The following is a 12,511-nucleotide window of genomic DNA, read 5'->3' on the forward strand; positions in this document are numbered from 1 at the left end:
GTCTCGTCCTCGCCATCAGCCTCCTCCTCGTCCTCTTTCCTCTGTTGCTTACTCCCTGTGGCAGTCCTCCGTCTCTTGCAGGTCAATTTTCAACTGCAACAGCTGCATGCTCAGCCTTGCACAGGCCAATGACAACATAGTGGTGTTGGATTGGTATTTCCGAGCTGCAGGTTTGGCCCTCATGTATCCTTCATGTGTGCATTGGATGTACCTAGCTTGATTGGGAACACCTGTGGCCTATTTTCACTCATCTGTGGGCATTTCCCCTCCAGCCTGCAGATGGAGGTTACTCTAGCGTGTTTTTGCCAGTATTACCAGCAGAATTTGTCAGTATTACAGCCATTTTCCCATCTCATGATCAGCCGGTAATACCGTTTTGCCAGTAATACCTTTGGCCAACATACCGGCACCTGGTATTCTGTCACCAGTAATGCCAGTGCTGGTGTGCCTGATGATGGTATTACCATTGACGGTGTTACCTGCAATGGTGTTACAGGCTACTAATGTCTGGAGAGTACAGTAAAAGTGGCAGGAACTGGTATTATGCCACTTTTGCCGTATACGGCTAGCTCACAATGAGCACCATTGTCTGTTCGTTCTTGTTCCGTGAGCCAGTTTGTAGAAGTATTGCCCTGCAAGCATTAGCAACATGATTCATCCTTCCACGCCACCCACAGATATGACCCTTTACTGGACATGCAACAGCATGTGGCAGAGTTTAACCACGAAAAGTACAAGTGCCACTCAAGTCGGTGGGGCATTAATTTCTAACTGCCCCAAATTCTGAGACATTTTAGGTTGATTCCGGGTGATTGCACAGGTTTACTCCAATTGTACTGCTTTCAGAGCCATATCCATTCTAGAAGGCATTTCTTCCCCCAAATCATGGGACCTCCCCTCCCCAGATCCAGGATTCTGGTGTGACTGATACCAGGTTCCCTTAGTATCTGCTCTCTTAACTTCACTGAACAACAGGGTTGGATAACCTGGGCTCTATTGTTGTCCTCTTCGTTCATGAGTGTACATGTGGAAGCTTGTTGTCTCAGCCAATGAGTGAAATTAATATAGCATTTCATACTCTTTTACTTCGCATCACGCAGCAGGAAGTCTTCATAATCTGCATTTGGCATTGGTCTGAAATGTTTGCTCAGTGCAGGCTTGGCAACTTGATACAAAGTCTTGAATATTCGATGTACTGGAGGGCTGGTGGTGTGTAGTAGCGTGGATCTTTTAGAACTATCAGTGTCTTCTTTGTTAGCATCACACTACATTTCAAGCCTTTCCACTCAAGCGCCCACCCCAGGCCTTGAGTAGTTGGGGCACCTATCAAATCAAATTCCAACAAGGGGGTCAGAGATGATTGCGACCTAAGCAGCACAGCTGGCCAATTCACTCACCCTGCATTGTCTGCCATGAAGATGTCTCTGGAGCGCTGTGGTGCCTTCTTAGGGGAATTCTACATGACAGAATGTATGTGGCCCCATCACAGCAAACGGATATAGATAGAGGTCCTACTCTTGTTATATTGCAAATTATTGTAAAGGTTGGTAGAGTACCCTGACATAATCCGAAAATAATGTAAAATAATGAAAGAATAGGGTTCACAACTTGCAAGAAACAACAGCTTTTTATTATCAAAACACAGCTGAGAGAATCAGACCGCTCTGTGGAACGGAACTGAGAACAACCTCGACACACCCACTCAGGGCTACAATATTTAAATTGAGAAAGCGCAAAAAATGAATATGCTCTACAAATGAAACAGTGGACTGGGTTATGAAATAGGTCCGTGAGCAAAATAAAAGTGGCTGGAAAAAAAAAATGGCCCATTTGTCGAAATTTTAGGGATTTGTGACTTCTTCCCGTACTCTCTTTGGGAGGGTGGTGGATAGGCAACACTGCACAAATGTATAGTTGTTGCATGTAATTTCCTGACTCAACATAGGGAAAAGCCATGGTTAAAATAGATTTAGTTCCTCATAGTTGCATCAGAGCACCTGGAAACCATGCAAATGGCAGCGTTGCACCGAATAAATCCTTGTAAAATGATAGATAAAAGGCACCATCATAAAGAGATGGAGTCGTACTGTGTATAAGCTGGCTGCACCCTCCCAATACTACAGAAGCAAAGAGTTCAGAGTGAGGAAGGTGCATGTTAGTCTTTGCTCATTAACTAAAACAAATCTGGAATCAGATTTTTCTCCTCTCCTTTGCCTATCAGCCTCACCAGCTGAAGTAGGTGTCAACTACTAGGAGACACACTATCCTTAGCCACAACAATGCTGCTGATATTCACACATAAGACCTACTGGGTGGTGATTGAATAGAGGTCCATGTTGTCATGGCATTTTCACCACTCAGAAGGTCCTGATCCCTGGCATGGTTGTTGTGGCCTGGCCAGGGTCTTAGATCACAGAGTAGAATTTTAGGCAAGGCAAGAATTGCCTTTATGCTTCATCATCTTTAGTCCTACTTTGCCACCCAACGTGCAGCTGCAGGTCATGGAAACCTTACAGCTTGCAATGTTTGCAGAATTTCTCTGTGAAGTCCATCCGGTATTGTTTATATTATTGCCATTTTGAACACTGGCATTGAGATTTGTAGCTTTGCATTTTTTATGGAAAGGCAAATGCACAATCAAAATTAGAAATCTATTCACCATCGGTGTAGTTTAGATATTGTGTGGGTGTGTATAGTATTTACATATGAGCGAGAGAGAGAGCGAAAGAGAGGAAAACGTGAACTGCTGTATGTACATATGAACCGAATTTTTCATATTGTCTGATGTTTTTCTTTACAGGACCATGATACTGCTGCCTCCTCTTCACATTATAGCATTGATGAGCCTCTGTCACACCCATCCCCCAGGCACCCTTAATGTCCCCCTCTGTAACCAGTCTCATTTGGAATCCACTTTAGAACATCTACCTCCCTTCCCGTTGGCAAAACATGTTACTCTGTGCTCTCCTTCAGGTGGCCAATGTTTGATGAGGTGGCAGTGACGCAATGCAGCACAATAACAGGAGATGGAAGTCATCTTTGAGACAGTGTTGAATGCCGTCTTACTCCATCCCCACATCCTCAATAACAAGTAGTTTAGAAAGAAATGCAAAAACACAAAATGTCATGGACGGGCAGGGCAGGCAATAGTCTACACGTGATTAGATGACACAAACCGTTGTGCCCAGTTACTAAAGATTACATATGTGTTTAATGGGTGAACCTAGGCATTTAAATAAAAAAGAAGAGCTTCTACTGCATAGTATTTGCTCAAGATCACCATGAACATCAAGTCAACTTTCCTCCCATTGTCCTGAGGAAAGATAAGATCAGATGCAATGTTAATGGGGTTCTGGGCAGCCAGGAAATCAGGGGCTCACACTAGTAAGCACTGTGTATGTTTTCCTTTGTTACTGACCGTACATATACACATGTTCCAGACTATGAGCCACAGATATGAAAATCATTGTGTTTGATGCCCATAGGGATTTGAATCGGCACAACCACCAAAGAATACTGCCTCATGCCACATCACTGTGAGGTACTTGTGCCGGGCCACAATAGAGGCCAAGCTTGTAAACACCCCATATCACCATTTTACAACACAACCCAGGTCACAATTGTTTGTCTGATGCGTAGCTCACACGTAAAGTGCTGCTCTGAGACACGAGGGCAGCTTGCACTTTACAGGTATGAATACCAAAGCATTGCAGACTTTAGTCTTTTATCTTACCAATTTGATAATTTAAGTAGGATAAAATTGTATAAATAAAGCCTTTTATTATATGCTGTACTGAACACATATATTGTGCAACATGCAAAATTCCCTCGCATGTTGCACCTATCAGCGGTTCCCTACCGCTAGTCCGGGTTCTGTGCTTCTCACTGCCAGTGATCTTCATTGCTCTATGCAGCTTTCACTTTGCACTACATGTGTATTCGTAAGAGTGGTAGTTAGTTCTAGGTAACGTATGCACACCATAAGGGAATATATCCAGATTGGTTTCCGTGGGTGGCATGGGGAAAAGAAGGGCCATCATTAAAAGGAAAAGGGTAGTACCATGTCTCATCTGATGATGCACCACCCCCTTGAAGGTGACCTCCCCACATGTGGTCTTCCCCATGAAGTCACACCCAGGGTCAGGATAAGGTAGCAGATGCCATCTCCTGATCACATGGAACAAGGTCACAGCTGGGAAAGGAGCAATGACATCATCAGATTCATCACAGGCCCTGGTCCTAGTCGTTTGCCACATCCTTCATCACGCAGCAGGGACGTCTGGTGCTGGGCAGGCTTTTGAGAATTATTGTGTGTCCATGGTGCTAATGATCTCCTTGTGGTGTTGCATTCTGGTTCCTTTAGTTCAGTGTGTGATACCGGCCTGTTGAAGTTTCTTTGCTTGGCTGTTTCCTGCTGCATCATGGTCTATGTCCTACTCCTGTGAAGTGCAGCCTATCATGTGTTTGGGTTTGCTGGTGGGTCCAGCATGTACAGGGCCATGTGTGGTCATGCATTTACAGTGTGTGCCACCTTCCCCAATTGCATGTCACACGTACAGCAAGGTTAGTGTATTTGGAAATGCACTCAACCAACATCCAGGTCCATTGGCGCCTGTGCCACTCTATGTCCAAAGACAGCATGCTGTTTCTCAGGACTCTGGCAATGTGTATGGATCCTTGAAATTGGGCACACCATTCTGTGATGTGAGCGTGGGGTCACAGGTGGCCTGATGTTGACAGAATGATACTGCATGTAGTTGCGGTACTCCTCCTCGGATGCCCGGGCTGGCCACTAACTCAACATGGGTGCAATCCAGGGGACAAAGTACATTGGTCATGTCTGCCATGGCATAGAATCTGGCCTTTGTGGCATTCTCCTGTGCCAGGTGGTCGGGAGTCTGATCAAACGTCCAACATGGAGAAGGAGAGCTGTCAGCACCTTCCCAAGAATAATGTAGGTTGCTGACTGTGAGGTGCCATGCAGCGTGGACACTGTGCTGAAACATGCTCATTGCCAGGAAGTGCAGCACCGACACGAGCTTCACCAGCAGTGAAATGGCTATGCTGATATTGATCCAGCTTCCAATATCCTCCTGGATCATGGTCAGTAGTTCCACTATGGTCTCCCTGTTTGGGTCCATGGTGAGGCCCTTTCCCAGCACATGGGTGCTCTCCTTGCCCACCATCTCCTCGTAACCATTAGCCTCCTCCTCCTCCTCTGCTGCTTGGTCCTTGTTATAGTCATCCTGCACTTGCAGGTCAATGTCCAACTGCAACAGCGTCATGCTCAGCCTTGCACAGACCAATGACATAGCGGTGTTGGATTGGTATTTCTAAGGTGCAGTGTGGCACTCATGTACCATTAATTTTTGCAGTGGATGCACCTTGGTTGATTGGGAGCACTTGTGGCCTTTTTCACTCACATATGGGCATTTCTCCTCCAGCTTGCATGTGGAGGTTTATCCGGCATGCTTTTGTCAGTATTACCAGCAGAATCTGGCAGTATTACAGCCATTTTCCCATATCATGATCAGCAAGTATTGCTGTTTTGCTGGTAATACCATGAGCCAAGATACCGGTGCCTGGTATTCTTCCCCGGTAATACCAGTGCTGGTGTGCCTGATGATGGTATTACCGTAGATGGTGTTACTGGTATTGGTGTTATGGTCTACTCATGTCTGGCCAGTACGTTAAAAGTGTCGGGAACTGGTGTCACTGCCACTTTTGCCGTATAACGGCAAACTCATAATGAGCCCCATATACTGTTCTTGTTCTTTTAGCCAGTTTGTAGAAGCTTGCAATTTTTACCGAATTTCTCTGTGAAGTCCACCAAGTATTGTTTATATTATTAGCATATTGAACATTGGAACTGAGATTTGTAGCTTTGCATTTTTTAAGAAAAGTCAAATGCACAACCAGAAAAAGAAATGTATTCACCATTGGTGTAGTTTATTATTTACACACAAGTGAGAAAGAGAGAGAAAGAGAGTGAAAGAGAGGAAACCAGGAACTCCTGTATGTACATAGGAACCCAATTGTTCATATTGTCTGGTATATTTCTTTTACAGGACCATGACACCCCTTCCTCCTCTTCAACCTATGCTATTGATGAGCCTCTGTCACACCCATCCCCCAGTCACCCTTAATGTCCCCCCTCTGAAAGCAGTCCCATTTGGAATCCATTTTAGAGCATCTAACTCCCTTTCCATTGGCAAAGCACGTTATTCAGTGCTCTCTTACAGGTGGCCAACGGATGATGGGTAGGCAGTGACGCAATACAGCAGATAGACGTCAACTTTGAGACAGTGTTGAATGCTGTCTTACTCAATCTCAACATTCTCAATAAGCTTGCACTTTACAAGTATGAATACCAAGGGATGGCAGACTTTATTTATTTATTTTTACATTTATAGAGTTTGCTAAGCCCTGAGGCATCAAAATGCTGTCACATGACCAGTTAATCAAGTGAAAAGTATAAAAACGCAATAAAGCCTTAATTACATATAGGGCCTCATTATGACCTTCCCGGTAAAGTCAGCACTTTAGCGGCATGGCGGCAATGACGTATCCGAGTCCCAACCATGGTGCAATTAGTGCCCGATTAAGAGTGGTTGTGCACGCGCTTACCGCCATGCCGGTAACGTACTGCACCGCCTACCCGGAAAGGGCCCAAAAACCCCTTACAGTCAGCACGCTAAACGTAAACACCATCTCCGCCTACCACTAAGTAGCGGTCCCACAAATAGCGGGGACCGGAAATAGCGTACCTGGCAATAGCGAGCACATTAATGCCGGAAACGGAAATAACGTCATCGCACCGGAACAGGAAATGCAACGGCGGACATCTTGAAAAACACAATCCATTGCAATCCTCCATACATAGGACCTGGCCCAACTGCACATACAACCTAATCACCACATCACCATGCCCAAGGCCCTGAAAAAAGGAGCTGCGCACCTGCGCAAGGTGCGCTTCTCTAAAGAAGAGCTGAACATGCTCGCTGACACCCTGGCCGAAAATGGTGAGGTTGTGTTTGCTGCTGATCTGCGTCGACCTGCCCAGTTGCGTAAGAAAGAGATCTGGGAGGAGGTGGCGTGCAAAGTGAGTGCGGTTGGCACCACCCCACGCACGGTAAAGAACGTGCGGAAGCACTGGGATGACCTGTGCCTACGCGTCTGGAACATCCTTGCAGCAAATCGTAGCCAGGGCATGGCAACAGGTGGCGGAGGTGCCTCACCCATTAAGATGACTCGCTGGGAGGAGACATGTGCGAGCACCATTGGAATGGAGGCAATCGAGGGAGTGGGGGATATAGAGCGTGGAGCGCCGTCATCGACTGATGGAGGTAAGTGTCCTAAGAAACCACTGTAATGCAAAGCATGAAGATGTCCCCCAAAACTGACAGTGAAATGATCCAATGCTGGGGCCACCACACACATGTACGCAACCCTGCCTACAGGCAGTGCACAGCACCATCACATCCACATGCATGCTGCACCTCATACATGTGTCACCCAGACGTATCCCTGCATGACCCACCCATATGGCAAGCAACCTGCATGTCACAACTCCAACAGCAAATACCTGCCATTCCATAGAACTGCAGCAACCCCAATACATGCATGATGCACGTAGACCCATCACTGATGCTGTCCCTCTCTTGGTCCCCACAGGCACACAATCTGAGAGTGAGGCACAGGACCCCACGGAACAGCCCACAACACCAGTGAAGAAGGCCAGTGGCACGGAGGGAGCAAACAGGCCCTCAACATCAAGGGGCACAGTGAAACCTGGACTTGCACACAAGCCCAAACCAACACAGGAAGCTACTGCACCGATGCGCGAAAGGGCCACCACCACAGCACCCACACCAGCCACCACCACACAGGAGCCAGTGGCTGAAGGCTCTGTGTCCACTGCCAGCAGTACAGTCAGAGAAGCAGCTGCCATGGCACCCGTGTCAGATGATAATGCACACAGTCCGACACCCAGAACACCTGCCGCAACAAGCCTGCAGCAGTCACCCCACCACTCCCCACCCAGCACACACAATGCCAGCAGCCATGAGCTATCTGCTGTTGAGTCATGGCCAGGGAGCTTCAGCCCCACAGGGAGCATGCATGATGCAGCACCCTTGTCGCATGCTTCTCCGACATCCGCCAGTGTCAGGGAGAGGCAAGAGGGTATCACAGTCATCCAACAGCACCAAGAGGAGCTGACAGTGCTGGTGACCCAGCACATCAGTGAAGGTGCCTGGGCGAGGGAGGAGTTCTGGGAATATGCAATGTCTCTCAAAGGTGCTATTGAATCAAGTTCCACACGCATAAGCAATGAATTGGCGGCTGTGAGGCATGTCCTCACCCGCATGGCGGATGCCTTGGAGGCCCTGCATCCCACACAGGTGATTGACCAACCAGGCACCTCCTCGAATGCCAGCTCCACACAGACCAGCCCCCTGCATAGGTCCGCGCGGAACTTGTGCAGGTCGGACATGGGGCCACCCGATGCTGGCAGTGGACATGGGATGTAGGTGCAGCCTGCCATTCCAAACTATTGCAGACTAATGGTTCATGGAAGTGCACACCATATGTGGGGAAGTTGTGGGGGGAGGGGAAAGGGGGAGAGGGTGTGTGAGGTGGAGGGTTTGGGCACATACAATATTCTTAATGTTCAATACACCCGTTGTGTCAAGAGAATTCACATGACTGGGCATTGCTTATTGTGTATGTGTGCTTTATTGGTGAACAGCGCACAGTATCCACGTCCCCCACATAACTAGTGCCCCGAGTCCCACCTCCATGGCACCCTCCACATCCATGTGTATTAGAAATATTGGTTAATCAAATTCTGGCGCACAGCACGTCCCTCCTGTGCATCGCCACCTGCCTGACGTGCAGCCCCATCTCCTCCCTCCTCATCCCCCTCGTCAGGCGGTTGCAGTTCAACATCAGGGGGCAGAGGCACGTTCCGTCTGATGCACATATTGTGCAGAATGTCACATGCCATGATGATCTTGGACACCTTCTCATGCCCGTACAGGAGTGCCCAACCTGACCTGCTGAGGCAGCGAAACCGTGCCTTCAAAAGGCCAAATGCCTGCTCGATCACCACACGGGTACGGGTATGTGCACGATTGTAGTCCTCTTCGTGCCTGTTGTGCGGGTTCTGGACAGGGATAAGGAGACACCTCTTCAAGGGATAGCCAGCATCACCTGCATGGGTGCAACAATGGCAATGTGTAAGTGATTTCATCAAATGGAACCTGTACCTATGACACACAAGCATGCATTGATTTCCTGTTCTCATTCACATATACCTGCATGAATTGAGCTACTCAAAGTAACTGCAATGTGTGAAGTCTCATGATCGACAGGTGTGCGTAGCATCGTCTAGTGGATACAGGGGTGTCCTATTCCTTGTGAGTGTTCATGCACTGTGGTTGCCCACGGCAGTTGTTGCCATGATCTAGGTGATGTGTAGTTAATCGTATGCTTTGATCATATCAACATTGAAGCCAGACTCTTGATGATCTGCCATTCCATGCATGATGTCCCCATGCTGGTATGCTGCACTTCTGTGATAGTGTACGAGTGAAATTCTGTATATTGGCTTCATGTGATTCCTTTGTATGCACTAATGGACGCATGGCCGTTGTGATGCTGTTCTTCAGTCATTTGCATTGCTCATACTAACTGCATGTCACTGCATTGTGTTGCAGGGGCCACGGTCTGATTATGTGCAGTGTACATGTGGATGGCTATGGAATGGTTGCAGGACTGCTTCGTTGTTATTGTTGTGCAGCTTATGTCTTGCATTTAGGTGTCGGGTCAGGTCCAGTCTGGCCTGCTTTGGAGTATGGGCATTGTTCATTCTCTCACCTAATCTCAGCCAGGTGAAGTATGCATCTTCCGCCCCCCCATCTCAGCCAGGTGAAGTATGCATCTCCCCCCCATCTCAGCCAGGTGAAGTATGCATCTCTCCCCCCCATCTCAGCCAGGTGAAGTATGTATCTCTCCCCCCATCTGAGCCAGGTGAAGTATGCATCTCCCCTGCCCCCATCTCAGCCAGGTGAAGTATACATCTCTCCCCTCCTCCCATCTCAGCCAGGTGAAGTATGCATGACTCCCCCCACCATCTCAGCCAGGTGAAGTATGCATCTCTCCCCCCCATCTAAGCCAGGCGAAGTATGCATCTCTCCCCCCATCTCAGCCAGGTGAAGTAAGCATCTTCCCCCCCCATCTCAGCCAGGTGAAGTATTCTTCTCTCCCACCCCATCTAAGCCAGGTGAAGTATGCATCCCCCCCACATCTCAGCCAGGTGAAGTATGCATCTCCCCCCCCATCTCAGCCAGGTGAAGTATGCATCTCTCCCCCCCAATCATCTCCCCACATCACACTGCCATGTGCTTGTCATGCAGCTCACCGAGTAGCCAGGAACGTTTTCCTGTAAGAGGATTCAATTCAACACTACAGCTAAGTCAATGCCTAGTCTGGGATACTGAATGGAAACCCTTATTGATATATCTTTACGTCCAGTTCATGCGTTCTGGATGACTACCCCTATGTAACACCCCTCTCTTGGAATCCCCCTGACCCCACTGAGCCAAGAAGTAGTTCTGTTTTGCAAGTTTAAAAGGTTTATTTGATAATTTAAACAATAGATATATATATCACACTTTATAATAAATTAATAATTGAATATCACACTTAATCTGAGCAGTAATCAATAATGGATAGTCCGGCACTAGCACACTTCTTTATAATCAATGATGAGTGGTTATAAGATGGATAAGATAGCAAAAATACTTTTCTGGTTTCAAATGGATGCAAGGTGGAATGAAATTGCAGTACAGAAATACTCAATATGATTTCAACAAAACAATGTAATCACTTTTCTCTGGCAATCCACTTCCCCCTTTATGCAATGAAAGGAAATGGAAGGAAAGCACACAGTTCTCAGAAATGCAATCAAATGTAATTCAGTTCACCCCAGCAAGCTTAGACTACAGAAGTTTGAAACACAGGCCCAAAATGCTTTTATATGTGCTGGCAATGAAGTGAAAAATATGCTAAAATGCTTTTAATTCCCTCTAGGGGTTCAGGGTGAGTGAAATATACTTGGGATGAGTTCAGGCTCACTATAGCAAGGATCTAGGAGTAACTAGCAGGTTAAACAAATTTTTGGCAAAGGAAAGCAAGGAAGCTGCTGTTTCCACACGTGGCTGGATTTTTAACCAAATCGCAAATCGCGGTAAAATTCACGAGTGCGAGAATCGTGATTACGGAGAAGGTATCAGGAGTACAGCTTGCAGCTAGAAAATGACAGGTGACAGCTTTTAAAAATGACAGGTGACAACTTCTAGGAGGCAGTTCTTGTTAGATTAAAATAGCTTGCATTAGATTATTTTAACTAAGAGATTGGGTTCTGCACAGTTCTGCTATGGACTCACAATATATTTAGAAATAGGCCTCGCCACGGATCTGGTCAGGTTTTCGGACTGGACTCCCGTCTGGTCTCGGCACTTCACAGTGATCTGGGTCAGCTCTCTGGTTCTGCTAACAGCGGTCTGGGTCAGCTCTGCTCTGCTGGTCTAGCCTCTTTGGATTCTGGAAACTGCTGTGCTTTCTAGGTACTGCTACAGGTTCTGGAAATAGATGGATTTGAAGTCTGGATCTCTGGATGTGAAGTCGTCGATCAGCATGCTCCGCAGCAAATGGAATTGAATGTCTCTATCTGTCCTGACTGTCTGCTTTTATGTGTTCTGAAAGTGGGTGTGTGTGCAGCATCACTAGCCAGCCCCTCTTTCAACTTGTCATTGGCCCAATTTTCCCCTCTCCCATGATTGGGGAAGGAACTGTGAGTCAGAGCGATGCTGTAGGTTTTATGGGTCAGAGGATCCTCCCCTGGTCAGTTTGCCCACAAATCTATATTTGATTCAAAATGCACATTTCTCAAATACATAGTGGTTTGTCATTGCATGTACATATTACCTATCACATGAGGTAGTCTCTGTCCCAAATCTGCTCTTCCTAGGAGCTTGGGTTCAAAAATGGCAACATATTTCACTTTTTAGTCAGGTTACCAATATTGGATTTTTCCCCGCATTTACACAGATGTGCCCATGGTGTGTGGGCATTAGGTGGTGGAGTGTCAGATTTTTAACATACATACATTTAGAGTAATATCCTCTTTTCCGCTAAAACCCCCCTGAACATACCACCGGGTCCTACCACGTCTTCAAATGTGCACAGAAAAATCACAAGAATGATGATATCACTTATAAAATTTTCACAAGTCCGCTCTATGAATGATCCATCTTTTTAGATTTATGTTCTGGCCCCAAAGGGGTGTGGTTTCCCCCCAGCACAAGGTTGAATTTCTGGTTTTTCCAGTTCTGCCAAGCCAGCTTGCTCTCACAGGCAATGCTCCTCCCCTTTCCTTCCAGGAGGAAGCCACTTTTACGACCCCCATAATAAAACATTTGCCTGAGTCAGGACAGGGCTTTGTTCA

The sequence above is a fragment of the Ambystoma mexicanum genome, chromosome 5q (genome assembly GCF_040938575.1).
Source record: "Ambystoma mexicanum isolate Mex_15411 chromosome 5q, UKY_AmexF1_1, whole genome shotgun sequence".
Classification (NCBI taxonomy): Eukaryota; Metazoa; Chordata; class Amphibia; order Caudata; family Ambystomatidae; genus Ambystoma; species Ambystoma mexicanum.